Source organism: Trichosurus vulpecula, chromosome 7 (genome assembly GCF_011100635.1).
Source record: "Trichosurus vulpecula isolate mTriVul1 chromosome 7, mTriVul1.pri, whole genome shotgun sequence".
NCBI classification, from domain to species: Eukaryota; Metazoa; Chordata; class Mammalia; order Diprotodontia; family Phalangeridae; genus Trichosurus; species Trichosurus vulpecula.
Window position 1 is genome coordinate 66,079,915 of NC_050579.1, and position 16,911 is coordinate 66,096,825.

At 37.0% G+C, this 16,911-nt stretch overlaps 1 pseudogene; it reads right to left on the reverse strand.

Moving 5' to 3' along the window:
* Positions 1-465: 465 nt before the first annotated feature.
* On the reverse strand, positions 466-1,359 carry LOC118858227 (annotated as a pseudogene).
* Between the last annotated feature and the right edge of the window lie 15,552 nt (positions 1,360-16,911).

The following is a 16,911-nucleotide window of genomic DNA, read 5'->3' on the forward strand; positions in this document are numbered from 1 at the left end:
ATAAGTTTTTTTTAGAGTCTTCTGTGTATTTATTGTTTTACGGCAGAATGCCCAACACAGCTGTGCAAAATAGTATATATAGTACTTAAGAACAAATGGGAGACGTGATTTTTTTTAAAAATTTTTTTAATAAATACTTAAACACAAATTTGTGGTCTTACAAAAAAGCATTTAAACTAGATGGTCTAAGTTGATCTGCCTCCTTGGACCCACAGTAACTGTTATTTTCCCAAAAACCAATAGAATCAATATACGGAACCATCATCAGTTCCGCTGTGCGAATAATGGATCACAATAAATGAGTCCCTTTTTCTAAGAGTTTTTCCTGGTTCCCCTACAAACATGATCTGGCCTGGAAAAAAAGACAACAGGAATTTCTTGAAGGTCAATGGTCCAAAATGCTAAGTGTGGTTAAGTATTCTACATGATCTATATTCACTGCTTCCTTTTTTAGTTAGGATGTACTTAGATGACTTTCTTCAATTCATCATACGGGACAAGCATGAAAGCTCCACCCATGCCTCTAAGAACATTGGAACAGGCACCCTTCAAGAAAGCTTTGCCATCCTCATTTTTAGCAATCTTCTTCCAGCAGTCAATTGTCCCAGTGTACATGATATCAACTCCTGTGCACCCAGATTGCATCATTATTCTTTGCCTTACTGTATCAAAAGTATAGGAGACCACACCAGCTACAGCAGTCACTGATTGTGCAATCATCCAGCTTATCACAATATGACTGTTCTTAGGATCTGGGAGTATGCCTTTTGCTGTATGACAGATTCCAAAGTAAGCTGCTCTATAGATAATGATACCCTGCACTGAGACATTGAAACCTTGATACAAGCCACAAATTCCATCATACTTGGTAATTTTCACAAGGCAGTCTCCCAGGCCTTTGAATTCTCTCTCAGTGCCAGATTTCCCAACATCATCTGCCAAGCAGGTTCCGAAAAATCCAAGGGGTAGACAAAGCAGAGAGAAGTGGCTCCAGCTGCACCAGCAGAGGCAAGATTGACAGCAAAATGCCTCCAAAACTGTGTGTGCTTGTCCACTCCTCCCAAAAACATCTGCTTATTCTTATCCTTAAAGGCAAAGTTAAGGTCCTGAGTGGGGAAATATCTGATGACATTTGCTAAATTCCTGCCAGAAAGAAAGCACTCCTTGTTCCTTTGGAATTTGGACTATACAATCCACTATGCCTTTGTACTGCTTATCTGCAGCAATTTGTTTACTTTCGTGCTGCACCTGCAATTGTAGCTTAACTCTCTAAATGGGGGCCACGGCAGTCTTGGAGATGGCAGCAGCGATGCCACCAGCCAGGAAGTCCTTGGCAAAGGAGATGGCCTGTTCTGTCATGGTTACAGAGTGGGAAGGTGTTGGAGCAGGAGGAAGAAAGCCTGTGAGAGAGGGCCGAAAACTGGGGAACTTGTCCCTGTTTGCACAGCCGCTTGCTACAACTCAAATGGAAAAGCTATTCTCATGATAAGTTGCTGCAATCTTTTTGCTAATATTTTCTTTAAAATTTTTGCACCAATATTCACTACGGAAATTAGTCTATAGTTTTCTTTCTCTATTTTGCCTCTTCCTGGTTTGGGTATAAGTACCGTATTTATGTCATAAAAAGAATTTGATAGGACTTCACCTATTTTTTCAAATTGTCTATAAAGTATGGGAATTAATTGTGCTTTAAATGTTTGATAGAATTCACATGTAAAACCATCTGGCCCTGGAGATTTTTTCCTAGGGAGTTCAATGATGGCTTGCTCTGTTGGGGATCCTTGAAGAGTTTGGCCTTTGTATCCTTTGATTAATTCAGTGTCTTTGACTGAGTATTACTAGGTGCTAAACCCCAGGCCCAAACCCCTAACTATTAGGTGCTAAGCCTATGTGGGTGTGAATTGGTAACTAAGTGGGGCCCCAGGTGGGGCCAATGAAGGGAGGTGCTAACAGCAAAGCCAATCATAGGAGCCTAAGTTCTAGTCGCTCAGATGACATTTGATGACATCTGAAACTGTATAAAAAGGGAGAACAGGGCTATTTGCTTAAGGCTCTCACTCTTGGTGGCACACTGATGTGGAGACTCTCGGAAGTTGTAGCTAAGAGCCCTCCAGCTTGTAAACCGGATGTTGGGATTTTGTCAAACTTTGATAACTACAAATTGTATTTGGTCTGTCTGTCGATGTTTGTAATTTGTTTGTATTTGCTCTGAAGTTCAGGGTGGTGGCTTTTTCCCCTGAACTAAGTGAATTGGATTTGTATGCTGGATTAAAGTAAGATTATCAACCCCTTAACATTGCTTTCCTTGGTAAAGCAGATCAAAAGAACCTGGGCTTACAGCATTCTGTGAGCTGGTTGTTAGTTTTTCACCCCCACAGCAGCTGTTAGCCAGATTGTTGAAACACTTGCTGAATTTCTTTTTCTGAGATGAGGTTATTTAGGTATTTTACTTCCTCTTCTGTTAACCTAGGCAATTTAAATTTTTGTAAATATACATCCATTTCTCTAAGGTTTTCAAATTTATGGGCACACATTTGGGCAAAATAATTCCCAATTATTGTTTTAATTTCCTCTCCATTGGAGGTGAATTCACCCTTTTCATTTTTGATACTGGTAATTCGGTTTTCTTCTTTCTCTTTTTTTTTTTAAATCAAATTGACCAAAGGCTTTATCAATTTTATTGGTTTTCTTTTTTCATAAAACCAGCTCTCAGTTTTATTTATTAGTTTGATAGTTTTTTATTTCAATTTTAATTAATCTCTCCTTTGGTTTTCAGTATTTCTAATTTGGTATTTAAATGGGGATTTTCAATTTGTTCTTTTCCTAGTTTTTTTCAGTTGTATGCCCAATTCATCGATCTCCTTTTTATCTATTTTGTTCATGTAAGAATTTAGAGACATAAAACTTCCCCTAAGAACAGCTTTTGCTGCATCCCATAAGTTTTGGTATGTTGTCTCGTTATTGTCATTCTCTTGAATGAAGTTATTAATTGTTTCTATGATTTGTTCTTTGGCACATTCATTCTTTAGGATTAGCTTATTTAGTCTCCAATTAATTTTTAGTATATATTTTCATGGTATTTTATTACAAATAATTTTTATTGCATTATGATCTGAAAAGGATGCATTGACTATTTCTGCCTTTCTGCACTGGATTGTGAGATTTTTATGTCCTAGTACATGGTCAATTTTTGAGTATGTGCCCTGTACCACTGAGAAAAAAGTATATTCCTCTTTATCCCCATTTAGTTTTTTCCAGAGGTCTATCATATCTGCCTTTTCTAAAATTCTATTCACCTCCTTAACTTCTTTCTTATTTGAGGTTAGATTTATCAAGTTCAGAGAAGGGGAGGTTGAGGTCCCCCACAAGCATTGTTTTGCAGTTTATTTCTCCCTGTAATTCCCTTAAATTCTCCTCTAAGAATTTGCATGCTATACCACTTGGTGTATATATGGTAAGTAATTATATTGCTTCATTGTCTATGGTGTCTTTTAGCAAGATATAGTGTCCTTCCTTATCTTTTTAAATTAGATCTATTTTTGCTTTTGCTTTGTCTGAGATTAGGATTGCAACATCTGCTTTTTTCTTTTTTACTTTAGTTGAAGCACAATATATTCTACTCCAGCCGTTTACCTTTGCCCTGTGTGTATCCCCCTGTTTCAAATGTGTTTATTGTGAACAACATATTGTAGGATTATGGTTTTTAATCCACTCAGCTATCCACCTCAGATTTATGGGAGAGTTCATCGTATTCACATTCACAGTTATGATGACTATCTGTGTCTTTTTCTCCAACTTATTGTGCACGCCCCCCCAGGTTAATGCTTTTATTTCTCCCCTTTCCCTTCCACGCCTCACAATAGTTTTGTTTTTGACCGCTGCCTTCCTCAATTTACCCTCCCTCTTGATTTCCCTCCCTTATCTTACCCTTTTCCCCTTGCTACTTCTTCTCTCCCTTCTGACCCCGTCCCTCTTTTCTCCTTACCCCTCCTACTGCCTGTAGGACAAGTTTGATTTCTATACTTTTCAGTGTATGTTATTCCCTTCTTGAACCAAATCCTATGAAAGTAAAGCTCAAATATAGCTCTTCTCCCTCCCCTCTTTCCCTCTACTATGTTTTTGTGCCTCTACATGTGATATAATTTACGCTTTTCTAATACCTCCTTACCTCTTCTCCCAGATCTATCCCTTTACATCCCTTAATTATGTTTTTTATCATATTGGTTATTTTATACTGACATCCACAAGTCTATGTATATCCCTTTCAATTGTCATAATAACTGTACTATTCTTAAGATTAACACACACACACATATGTGTGCATATATATATATATATATATGAAACACATATATAAAACAATATAATCCTATATATGGATATAAAAAGTTTGCCCTTATTGATTAACAAGGTCCCCCATCCCCTCCCCCATTTACCTTTTTATGTCTCTCTTGAGGTTTTTTTTTTTTTTGAAGATCAAATTTTCCATTGAGCTCTGGCCTTTTCATTAGGAAGATCTGGAATTCTCTTATTTCATTGAATGTCCATCTCCTTGCCTGAAAAATTATTCTCAATTTAGCTGGGTAGTTGATCCTTGGTTGTAGTCCAAGCTCCTTTGCCTTTTAGAATATCATATTCCAATTTCTCCTGTCTTTAAATGTAGAAGCTGAAAGATCCTGTGTGATCCTTACTGTAGTTCCATGATATTTGAATTGTTTCTTTCTGGCTGCCTGTCGTATTTTCTCCTTGACCTGATAATTCTGGAATTTGGTTACAATATTTCTTGGAATTTTCAATTTTGGATCTCTTTCAGGGGGTGATAGATGGATTCTTTCAATGGCTATTTTGCCCTCTGGTTCTAGGACCTCAGGGCTATTGTCCTTAATAATTTCTTGGAAGATACTGTTCAGGCTCTTTTTTTTCATCATGGCTTTCTGGTAGACCAATAATTCTTAGATTGTCTCTTCTCGATCTCTTTTTCATGTCAATTGTTTTTCCAATTAAATATTTCATGTTTTCTTCTATTTTTTTCTTTATTTACACTTTGTTTGACTACTTGATGCCTCACAGAGTCATTAGCTTCTACTTGCTCAATTCTAATTTTTAATGAATTGTTGTCTTCATTTTGCTTCTGGGCCTCCTTTTCCATTTGGTTTATTTTACTTTTCAGGGCATCATTTTCTCTAACTAGATTCTAAATCTCCTTAGCCAGTTCACCAATTTTACTCTTTAAAGTTTTGTTTGCATCAGTGAATTTTTTCTAGTTTTTCTTTCACCTCTCTAATTTGATTTTTAAAATCCTCCTTGAGCTCTTCCAGGAATGCTTTTTGGACTTGAAACCAGTTCACATTCCCTTTTGAGGTTTCAGATGTGGGTATAGTGTTCATACTGTCCTCTTCTGAATTGGTATTTTAATCTTCCTTGTCTCCATAAAAAGAATCAATGGTCCTCAGTTTCCTGGAGTTCTTCTTCATGTTTGGTTAACTTTTCCTGGCTTTAAAGTGGATTTCTGCTTCTGGGGTTCAGGGGGTTCTGTCCCTTTTTTGTTCTGGGAATTGTGGGTGTAGTTATTGGCTTTGTGTGTTATGGCTTCTGGTTTTATGAGGTATGGGGGAGGGGTTTTTTGGCTGTTGGAAGTCTCCTCTTCCTGTAGTGCTGTGATACAACCTTTTTTTTGTGCTGATGTTGGATGTCTGCCACTTCCCCTAGCTGTGCAAATGCATGTCTGGAGTCCTGGTGGTAACATTTGCTGGCTCTGCCCTCCTGAGTCGTGGGAACTCCCACTGTTCTGCTGAGGTGGGGGCTGGCTGTATGCCTCTCTTCCACACTAGTCTCATTCCACCACCACGATAAGGACTCTCTCCCAAACTTCTCAAGTTAAAAAGCTACTGAAGCCCACTTCTGGCTCTTCTGTTTCAAAGTTTCTCTCGAAGGAGTATGTATTACCTGTGTTAGGGAAGGAGGGAGGGAGGGATGAGAGTCCTTTTAGCTGTCCATTATGGATCCCAGAAGTTCAAGAAGGCTAGTTTCAAACCTTTCAACTGTTGGTTGTAAGCCTCTGGAGTAGTCGTTCTCATGGCCTCAGGTGCTGTGCTGGGAGGCCTGGGGATCACCACCAGTTTTGCATGCCCAGCATTCTCCCAGCCTGGATAGCTGGCTGTTTACCACAGCTGCTTCAGCTTTGGTGTGGTCTAGTCCAGCTCCGCCAGCTGGGTGCTCTCCCAGCCTACAGATCCACCCTGTTGACCCTGAGAATTCTCTTGCCTTGGAAATTTGCCACACTCAGTCTACTGGTGGCTTATAACTCTCTCAAATGTTCTCAGATTCACTTTTTTAGAGGTATCTGAAAGAATTTGTGTGAAAGCTCCTGTAAGATGCTGTTTTCACATGGCCATCTTGGCTCTGCCCCCGGAATTTTCAAACCATCTGTAGGATATGTTCTATCTCTACAATGTAGACTAGTCAGCATGAACCTACCTTTGTACTGTTGCGTTGTTTTGTTGTTTTGTGTTTGCTTTCGTGCTTCGTGCCTTTGCCTGTCATATTGATGATGCACATTCCCCCACTTTCTATTAGCATACTGTATTTTTTATTCTGGGTGCAGCCCTCAAATAATTATTTTATTTTAATGTGGCCCTAAGAAAACCTAAGTTGGACAGCCCTGCTCCAAACTATTTCACATAATAACAGGATTTCAGAGTTAAAATGGAACTGAGTGGCCATTTAATTCAACCAATGCCAGAAAAATGCTCTCCTCTGCAACAAATCCTAAAAGTAGTTATCCAGATTTGAAAACTTCTACAACTTCTACAACCTTGAACACAATTATTAAGCAGTTCTCCCTTCTATCAAACATAATTTTTTTCTATAAATTTATCATCCTTGGTAATAGTTATTGGTAAGTTAGCTAGCTATACTTTGGTAAGTAGTTAAATTACTACTTTGTTCTGAGGTTAAATAATTACTTGTCTGATATGTGGAAGGAAATCTTGTTCAGGTACTAGAGGCACTGTGAGCTACATTATAATTTAGAATTTGATGTAGTTTTGATCTGGGAATCTACCAGTAAATTTCACTATAATCCCTGACAACAAACTACTCCCTAAATTCTAATCAGATTTTCCATAAATGTATGCTACCTAGAAGTATAATAATAATACTAATAATATTAAGATTATATTGCACTAGGTGGTGCAGTGAATAGAGCACTGGCCCTGGGGTCAGGATGAACTGAGTTCAAATCCGGCCTCAGATACTTGACACACTTACTAGCTGTGTGACCTTGGGCAAGTCACTATACCCCAATTACCCTGCCTTCCCCTCCCTGCAAAATAATAATAATAAAAAAGATTATATTGCAGTTGTAGTATCATAAAACAACTCGGTACTAGAAAATCATTCAAATTATCACTATTACATCATATTTAGAAAAGAAAGTTACTGTATTAATGCTTTCATCATGATGAACATTTTTTAAAATGCATCTTTTTCACACATGAGAGATATCATAGCACATGAATTGGAATATGAGAATCCATTCTAAAATTTCCTCAACAAATGATCATAAACTTTTCTTGAAAACCTTAAGGAAATCCATTTCATTGTTCAATATCTAACAGAGTTTCACTCTGGTTTTAGATCTACCCTTTCTAAAAGGACAGAACAGATTAAGTATTTCTTTCTTTTGATAAATTGTTAAATTTATTGTTAAATCAACTATCAAATTGTTGAAAGAACTATTATTGCTTCCCTTGGCCTCCTCCTCTCTTGGTCTAGTCCTCTCCACATAAAATATAATATATTCCTTCTGTGACGTATCTTCTGGACTCCTCACCGTTCTGGCTACCTTCTTTAGAGATTTTGTCCAATGTCAATGTTCAAATGTTGAATCCAGAAAACTACTGACTCTAGATTGGGTCTAATTTGTGAAGAGTGTAATGGGATATAGCTTTACCATAATATATGCAATTTATTTCTCTTAATGTGGCCGAAAATTATATGCACATTTTGAGATACCATAATGCACTGTTAGCTCATATTAAACTTGTAAGCAACTAAAACCCCCAGACATTGTTCTTGCTGTTTTTGTTTTCTTATCAAAAAGTCTCCTAATCCAGATTACTTTATCTTGCATGTGTATAGATATGCATATATACATGAACATAAATACACCCATTTACCTATATCATCTATTAAAATGCAAAGGGTATAAAAAGCAAGCTATAAAAATGACAGGAACCTTTCCAACTGTTCAGAAGTTGATATCATGTAATGGTCTAAATTCTCCCATTTTTATTTAATAATTAAGGGGAATTCCTTTTGCCTTCTGATTTTCTGCAACAGATTTATGACTAGTTACAAAAATGATCCCAGTTCTGGAGGCTCTGCTTCCCAGATTCAGACAGGAACAATGCCTTAATATTACACAGCAAAACTTCTTTCATGAGTGCATATCATTGGGAATACCTGTAAAAATACATTCTTCATTTGCATCTCGATGTCTTTGAAGAATATGCAGCTTTTGGTTATATTTGGGAACACTGAGTATAAAGCAGATGAGAGATGATCCCTCAACCTTCTTTCCACCAGGATAAAAGGAATTGAACCTGATGTCCAGAGGAGGAGGAGCTCTGCAGAAATAAGCAGTATCAGTAATCTGCTAATAATAACATCATGTCCTTAGGAAGAGATGCAGGATTGTGGAGGACATACTCAATGTGGAAGGAACCGGTTAGATCTGAATTCTGGTTCATATTGGGTGAAGGATAATAGAACTTCCCTTACCTAATACAAAAGTTTAAAATATTGTGAATGAAGGGTTATATATTTTATGTCACATAATGTATATATGTGTCTTGTTGAGAGGGGAGGGTGGACAGTGAGGAGAAGAGAAAAAGGAAAGGGAGAACAAGATGAGGAGAAGATTGTAAGTCCTAGATGTATAATCAAGAATGCCAAGGTTTAAATCATGCCAATGAAATTTTACTATCCATGTGACCACAGATAAATCCCCTGGAATAAGTCAGTCACCTGTACTACAGTATTAACCTCATAAGTTTGTTATACAACTCAACTGAGATGATCTATTAAAACATTTTGAAAACTTTAAAGGCTTCTATTGCTACCAGCTATTATTATTAAATAAAAATGAACCTTATCTCCTACATTTAATTAGCTATGTGAGCATAGGTAAATCCTTTAACCTTTTTGTGCCTGAAATGACTCTCTGATATTATTTGGTAAATTCGAGATGAGTTGTGATCTTCATCAACAAAGGGAGTTCACGTACTCCAAAATGATGGATGCTCCATGTAGTAAGATATAAATAACAGCATCTTTGTTACATTGATTTATGTGTTTTTAAGTAAAGCAAAGCACTGTAGTAGAATATGAGAAAGTTATATGTATATAGATATATGCATATGTAGATTAATATAGATATATGTATATAGAGATAAAAATGTATATATAGATGTATATATCCATATAGATCTATAATATAGGCTTTAGGTTCTATAATGTTAATGGAATGTAAGATCTTCCCCATCCATTAATAGGCCTATGTTACCACATGTTGCCTTTTTACCTTGGAACAGGGGCCATGTTCTCACATCTGAAGGTACACAGGTATTTCAATCACAGATGTCTTGCTGCTTTGAGCTCCAGCCCAGTTCACAGCTGTAATACATCCTGAGTCACATAGAGCTCATTGTGGGAGGAACTTGCCTAGGGGCAAATCTTGACTAGGGGAGGCTTGCTTGCAGGAAGGCTTTCACACCTTTTGGCATGAAGCTAACTAGGCACTAAGTCATTGAGTGATGTGTTGCCTTCTGGCTCTAAGCCTATTACCCGAAAGTGTATATATATTCTGAAGTGAGATTTTGCTTTGGGGCTCACTCATGGGAAGAATGTTTGCTTAAGTTTTTTGTGATTTGGCCAGATGGGTAGCTGTTGTTAAGGACCCCCCCCCCACTTTGTGAACCCAGATGTTGGTGCTCCCTGTCTGGTGATTATGTATCTACTACTTTGTTTAGACAGTTGGAACCCTGTCTATTAGATCTCTGTGCTAATATCTCTCTGCTTGTATTTTCTCCATGTTCAGGGTACTGACCTTTCCCCTGAATGTGTGTGAATGACCTTTAATTTCTTTATTTACATATCTTTAATTAAAATAAGATTGTTGATCCCTTCGAAGCTGTTATTTCTTTAGAAAAGCATATGAAAGAACCTGTGATAGCAGGACATCCTGGGTGTGCTAGGGTGCTTGCAAATAGAGGGTCTTAAACATTTATGAAAGAATGAAGTTTTTAAAGAATCCTTACTTTGTGCCAAGAGCTATGCTAAACCCTAGGGATACGAACACAAAAACAAAACAGTCTCTGCATTCAAAGAGCCGACATTCTAGTAGGTGGAAACAGTACAGATAGATGAGTGATGGATAGGGAGAGGCTCTTTGGTCTGGAAGTTATAAGCATTTTGAGTGGAGCTATAAAAAGTAGATTTATATAATCTGTTCTAGAAAAACAGCTGAGTAGATTTCATCTTTTTTCCCCCCAGAACTAGAGAGCAAGTAAGAGGTGTCGTATGATAGTCCATGAGTAGTAGCAAAGTAGATGGCAAATGAATGGCTAGGGAGTTACTGTGCACCTATTCAAAGAGGACCAATGACATCACTGGGTAAACAGGATTTAAATGAGGCAGAGTTGCATGAATTAATTAGCCTCACTCTCTCTTCCAGAGTTTTCCAAGACCAGTGGCAAGACAAAAATCAAGATGGCAGGCAATGGCCCAGGATGCAGTGGATGACCTTGGCATCTTCCATGTCTGACCAGACTCTAACTGGTATACAACACCAGCTTCAGGTGCCTTCATGGCTGTTGGAATCATTCTAATTCACCCATTCTGCCAGAGAGAAGTCTTCACATGCTTGGGGTAGACATCCCCCTAATTCACCAACAGGTTTGAAGCCTATTGGTCAACCTGGTTTAGCCCATCTGCCGAGATAGTCTTACCAGGGTGTCACTGCTGCACATGCTGTGGCTTCTTGGAGCCACAGGTGAAAGTTAGATGAAAAGTGGACCTAAAAGGGGATGAGCAACCCTGAAGTGGGTTTGACAAGCCCTTAAACCACAAGTGGTAGTGCTCCGTGAAAATCCCACATACCCTGGCTAGGGAGTAAGGCTTGAACTGAAGCATTGCAAGGGATTTCTTGAAATAATGTGTTATATAAGGCAGTCACAGTGGGGACCCAGGGAAGAAATTATAAAAATTAAAGGGTTAAAACTCCTAGGACATAGTCCAGAATTAAATAGCAATGAGGCTGGTTAGAAAATGGCATAGAAGTAGGGAGTGAGATAAAGCTTTTCTGAGACCAGGGAGGGAATTACCAGAAGCAGAGGATAAACTGTCTATAATGTAAAGACTGAGACTCAGAGAAGTTAGGCGATTTTCTTGTGGTCACATAACTAGTTAAGTGTCAGAAGTGGAATTTGAGCCAAGGTAGCATCATTACAAGTTTAGCATCCTATTTAACCTTTGCCTTAAGGGATCATTTGTGTGACACTATCATTATTAGAGATTGCTTGCTCAGTGAGAGGCAGAGTTGACAAGAGCTGGAGATAAGAGCATTATATTCTGGCTTCCAGCTTTGCAAGAGAAGATATGTGGTTCTAGAGTCTCTTCTAGTCTCTAAAGGGTGAGAAAAACTCTGGAAATAAGCCAACATGTAGAGGAACCTACAGCCTCAATCATATCATTATTGCCAGCTTACTATACTAGAAACTTTGGAGAAATTTCCTCCTGGGTGAGATCTGAGACTTTCTCTCTTGGATGAGCTATCTGGCTCCCAATGGGAGACATTATTTTGTCTGCGTTTTGTCAGGAACATATTTTCCTATGTATGATTTCTCTGATTTCCACTTTGTTTATGATTTGGATAAATGGGTTTGTTTGCTATTTGCTACATGTATTCACTACAGAACTGGGATTTTCTGGGAAAGGGGTCAAGCTTTAGATACATAAATATATCTGTCTATATATACATATATATGCATATATGTACATGTAAAGAGCTATGTGTATTTATATGTCTATATAAGTACATATATATATATATATTGAATACATACATGTGTATATGCATGTATATATGAAAAGCCTCTCCCTCGCTATCATTCTCCTATCTGTGATGTTTCCAAGCTACTAGAATGTCAGCTTTTTGAAGGCAGAGACTGGTGTGTGTATGTGTGTGTGTGTGTGTGTGTGTGTGTGTGTGCGCGTGTGTGTGTGTGTGTCTGTGTGTGTGTATGTATCTCTCTCTGTATATGCATGCATATACAGAGAGAGATACATACACACACACAGACACACACACACATATATATATGCATATATATATATATATATAGTGAGAGAGAGAGAGAGAGAGAGAGAGAGAGAGAGAGAGAGAGAGAGGCAGAGACAGAGATCTTGGGGTACTCTGCCATTAATTGATAATGATCAGAACCACAGCTTGAACCTAAAAATTTACTTCCCCTATATTAACAATGGAGATATAATGGTAGCCCAGCAACCTTTCACTCCTAGAAGAGCAGAGTGGCCAGCCTCTGGTTGCAACTTCCTGCTTTACGTCCTTGAAAGAATCAAGGTTTCTTTTGGAGAAGAAAGACTGTAGAAATTCTTGCCTCTCTGTGAGCCACATCTAGATAAACCCATATGGACACATATAACTCACACAGGCAAAACACATAGAATATCACACCATGCTCATTTCCTTCACTATCCATTATTTTACACTGCCTTTTCAATCCTTTATCATAGTAAAATCAATAAAAAGTGTTACTATTCCAGTAATTAATATGCTATAGAAAACAAATATGTCACTTTGTATTATTACAGTATATCTATGATATATATTGGATTAGACTTTATGATTACTGATTTCCAACCCATCATTCTACTCACTAGACAATATTGCCCATGGCTATTCTTAACTGAAAAATGAAATACTAAAAAAATCCTACAACACAGAGTCTAAACCCATTCTTCCTGAACATAACCTTTCCCAAATTTAATGCAACTTGAGGTTTTCTCACATTTCCTTAATCCTATTAATGAATCACTCAGATATGCGTGATTGCCTCAATGTTATATGTTTCTTCTCCTAACAGTATAATGTTTCTTAGCCCTTAGGAAGGTGCTTTACTTATGTTTTAAGATTCTTTCTTTGAAATATATTCAAGAAACCCTGAATTGTGCCATTTCTCCACAGCTCTAAGGCAGGCATTTGTACAAGCTATCAAAAGCTTAAAGAAGCTTATCTGTCTTCCTAGAAACAATCTTATCAAAATATATAACTTTGCTGTTACATCTGTGAGAGACAGAATATAGAAGAATTTGGCTCAGTTAAAAGAAAATAATTTTCCCATGAAACACTGACTACCTAAATGTAATAATACATTAATCTATTTGTGATTATATTGAAATTATTGGCAACCAGTCTCCTCTAACCAATTTGTCCACCACCTGAATACCTAGCTTCCAGAATAACTTTACTTATCAAAGCCACCCTTCTGAATATGCACTGACAGTTTATTTTTACTAAATATATTTCTTTTTTTATTTAAAATATTTATTTCCACTGATCACAGAGAAGAATTCCACCTTCTCTGAAAGTAAACTGAATTTTGTTTAGCTTCTCAAGTGTACTGATAATTTACTTCAAGGGATTAGAGTTTTCTTATTATTTTTCCTCCCTTCCACTTTCCTTCCCTTTTCCTGCCCCTTCTACTTTCCTTTCCTCAGCTCTGCTCTTTTTTTCCTTTTCCCCTTCCTCCTGCCTCCATTTCTTCATCTCTCTCTCTCTCTCTCTCTTTCTCTCTCTCTCTCTCTCTCTCTCTCTCTCTCTCTCTCTCTCTCTCTCTCTCTCTCTCTTTCTCTTTCTCTTCCTCCTTCCCTTTCATTTATTTTTATTTTTCCTTTATCCCTCTGCAAAGCATGTTAAAGGCATGGGAAAGATTTTCATCCACTTTGACCTTTCCAGAGCTCAAAGGACTCAGATGGTTTTAAAATACTTTAGTGATATCCCAAGTCAAGTTTTAGAGACATTTTGCTCCCACTCATTCAATAGTACCATTTAATTTGTAATACTATAATCATATCATTTCCAATTGTTAATAAAAAATATACCTGGATTTTTTTTTTGTAGCACACTCATTCCTTCATTTGTGAGCCACACTTCATGCATAAATGCAGTAATGTTGGCTGGTACATATGGTTAAGAGGCCTGATTATGGCACTGATAGTCTTATTCATTAATAAGTGAAGCTCTGTCTTCTTTCTTATCTTTATTTTTGAAATACACTGTTACCAAAGCCCTGTTATCCAGAGCATCGAAATTATTTTGTACATATTTCATATTTACTCATTTCTGTGTATGTTATTTGCCCCTAGTAGAATGTAAGCTACTTGAGGGCATGACTATTTAACATTTAATCCTTATCCCAAAGGTCATGTACATTGCCTGGCACACAGTAGAAGCTAAATAAAACTTGTCAAATTAAAATGAATTTTAAAGCAAATCTCATTTCTGTTGTCTCTAATTGGTCTGAGTATTGAAGGAATTCTTATTTGGTTTCCTAAAAAAATGAGTAATACAGTTTCTAAAATGTTTATGCTAAAGCTGGAGGTGAATTTGTAATGTGGTCCTAAGCTCCTTTTTGTTGGTCCAGAAGGAACCTCATCAAATCAAACTCAGAAAACGTGGGTTGTTTCTAACATTATTTAGTCACATTGTATCAGATCATTCTCAGCAGAGTAACAAAGCTAGCATATACTAAGGATGCTGAATATTAGTAACTTTATTTGAAAGTATCTGGACACCTAACAGTGGTAAATAATAAGAAACTTTTCAAGAAAGGGCTTTCTACCTAGAGATTTGATGCTAATGTATTTTTCAGAGTTAATTATATAACCCAATCAAATTGGCAAAGAAAATATCAATAGTCAACAGGTATTATGATCATCTACTATATTCCCGCTCATGTTCTATATACTATGGAGAATAGAGTCCAAGGCCTGGATATGTGATTTCATTAATGTAATGAAATCATAGATGATTGAACTCCACTGTAACAAGTAGGCTCCTTCACTGCAACTTATAACGTAAAGTGTGTTTCTTTATGAGTATTTGAGTATACATGCATACACATATATTTTATATGATTACATATTATGCAAACATATATTTATATAATAAATAGTATATATAATGTATTAATATACATGTAGACATAGGTATATATGTAATTTATTCATGTGTGTGCATCAGAAAGAACTGAGTTCAAATCTTGCTCCAAACACTTAATTGCTGTGCAACCGTAGTCAAGTCACCTCAGTTTTCTCAACTGTGAAATGAGGATGATAATAGCACCTGCCTCCCAGAGTTGTTATGAGGATCAAATGAGATAATTTCTGTTAAAAAAACAGACCTTGCATAGTGACTGACATATCATATGTACTGCATACATGCTAGCACATAGAAATATGTTATTTATGTACATGTTTATATATGTTTCTGCATGTATACACACATGTAATATATATGTAGATAGATGGAGAGACAGACAGACAGATAGATAGATAGATAGATAGATACATAGATAGATAGATAGATATCTCCATAGGGAGTAAATAGAATCATAGGGAAGTGAGCACACATAATGTGTTTCTAAAGCACTTTCAGGTTTGTAAGGACCCACCTCAGCACACTCATTTGAAATAAACAGCACAAGTGTTATCACTATTTTATAGATGAGGAAAAAAGATTAAGTGACTTGTTTTTGATGACACAAATAAAATTGTGTCTTGTTTATGATGACACAATCTTAAATCCAGAATTCCAAGCCAGATCTCCTGACTTAATGTCCACTTTTCATTTCCCTATATCTTGCTGTCTGGAATTAATATTCTGTTTTGATAAGATAGAATTGGTAGAATTTGAGACCCAAATGGTTAAGCGAGCTCAATCCTTCCAATGGGAGGTAGGGGGAATAGTATCATTTATTTTCCCCTAAAGCGAATCCCTTGTTTCTCCTTTCATTTCTGACATTCATTTTCCCGTGTTGATGCTCCCCATATCTGAGGATCATCAAGCATATTAATGGTGTCTTATAAATATGCAAATGCATAGATAGGCTCAGTGGAAGCAAAGTAGTAAATCTGGATTGTAAGCTCAAGAACCTGCCAAACACATACCATGGGCTTTAGAGCACAGTGCTGAGGGCATAATCAGCTATGACAGAAGCAGAGGCTCAGTGGTGGATCAATTCCAATCAGTCGCAGTCTCTATCAGTGGTAGGCTGTCAACAAAGCATAAAGTATGCACGTAATGAAGAAGCTAATGTACTGAGCTTGGAGAGTGATAGAACTGTTAGGGGTGACATGCAGTGCTTGGTAGCCTTTCTCTTTGTAGTCAATAAGAAAGCTCATAGGTGACTGTGTGAATATTTATTGTTCATTTCACGAGAATGGCCTTGTAGTACTAGAACCCAAAAATCAAGATAGCAAGGAATAGAGCTGTATTTAATTTTATTTATTGACTACATGCAATGATATTAGTCTTGTGCTAGACACCATAAAGGGTAGTGTGACCTTTAGTTAAGTGTGACCTTTATATAAGACATATTCCAGAAGACTGAGATATAATCTCTCCTGCCTTTGGAAAACAGGGAAGTCTTAATTTACTCATTTTATGCTATGGTGTAAAATATATGGCAGATTAAATAAATCATTTTTTCTTCTGTTATTCTACTGTTATATTTGGGAAACTTCAACAAAGAAAAATATCTAGCTGTAACTGATGTCTTTGCTGAGTTAGAGGAGAAAAAAGTTTCCTGGATTTATCTCTCAGTT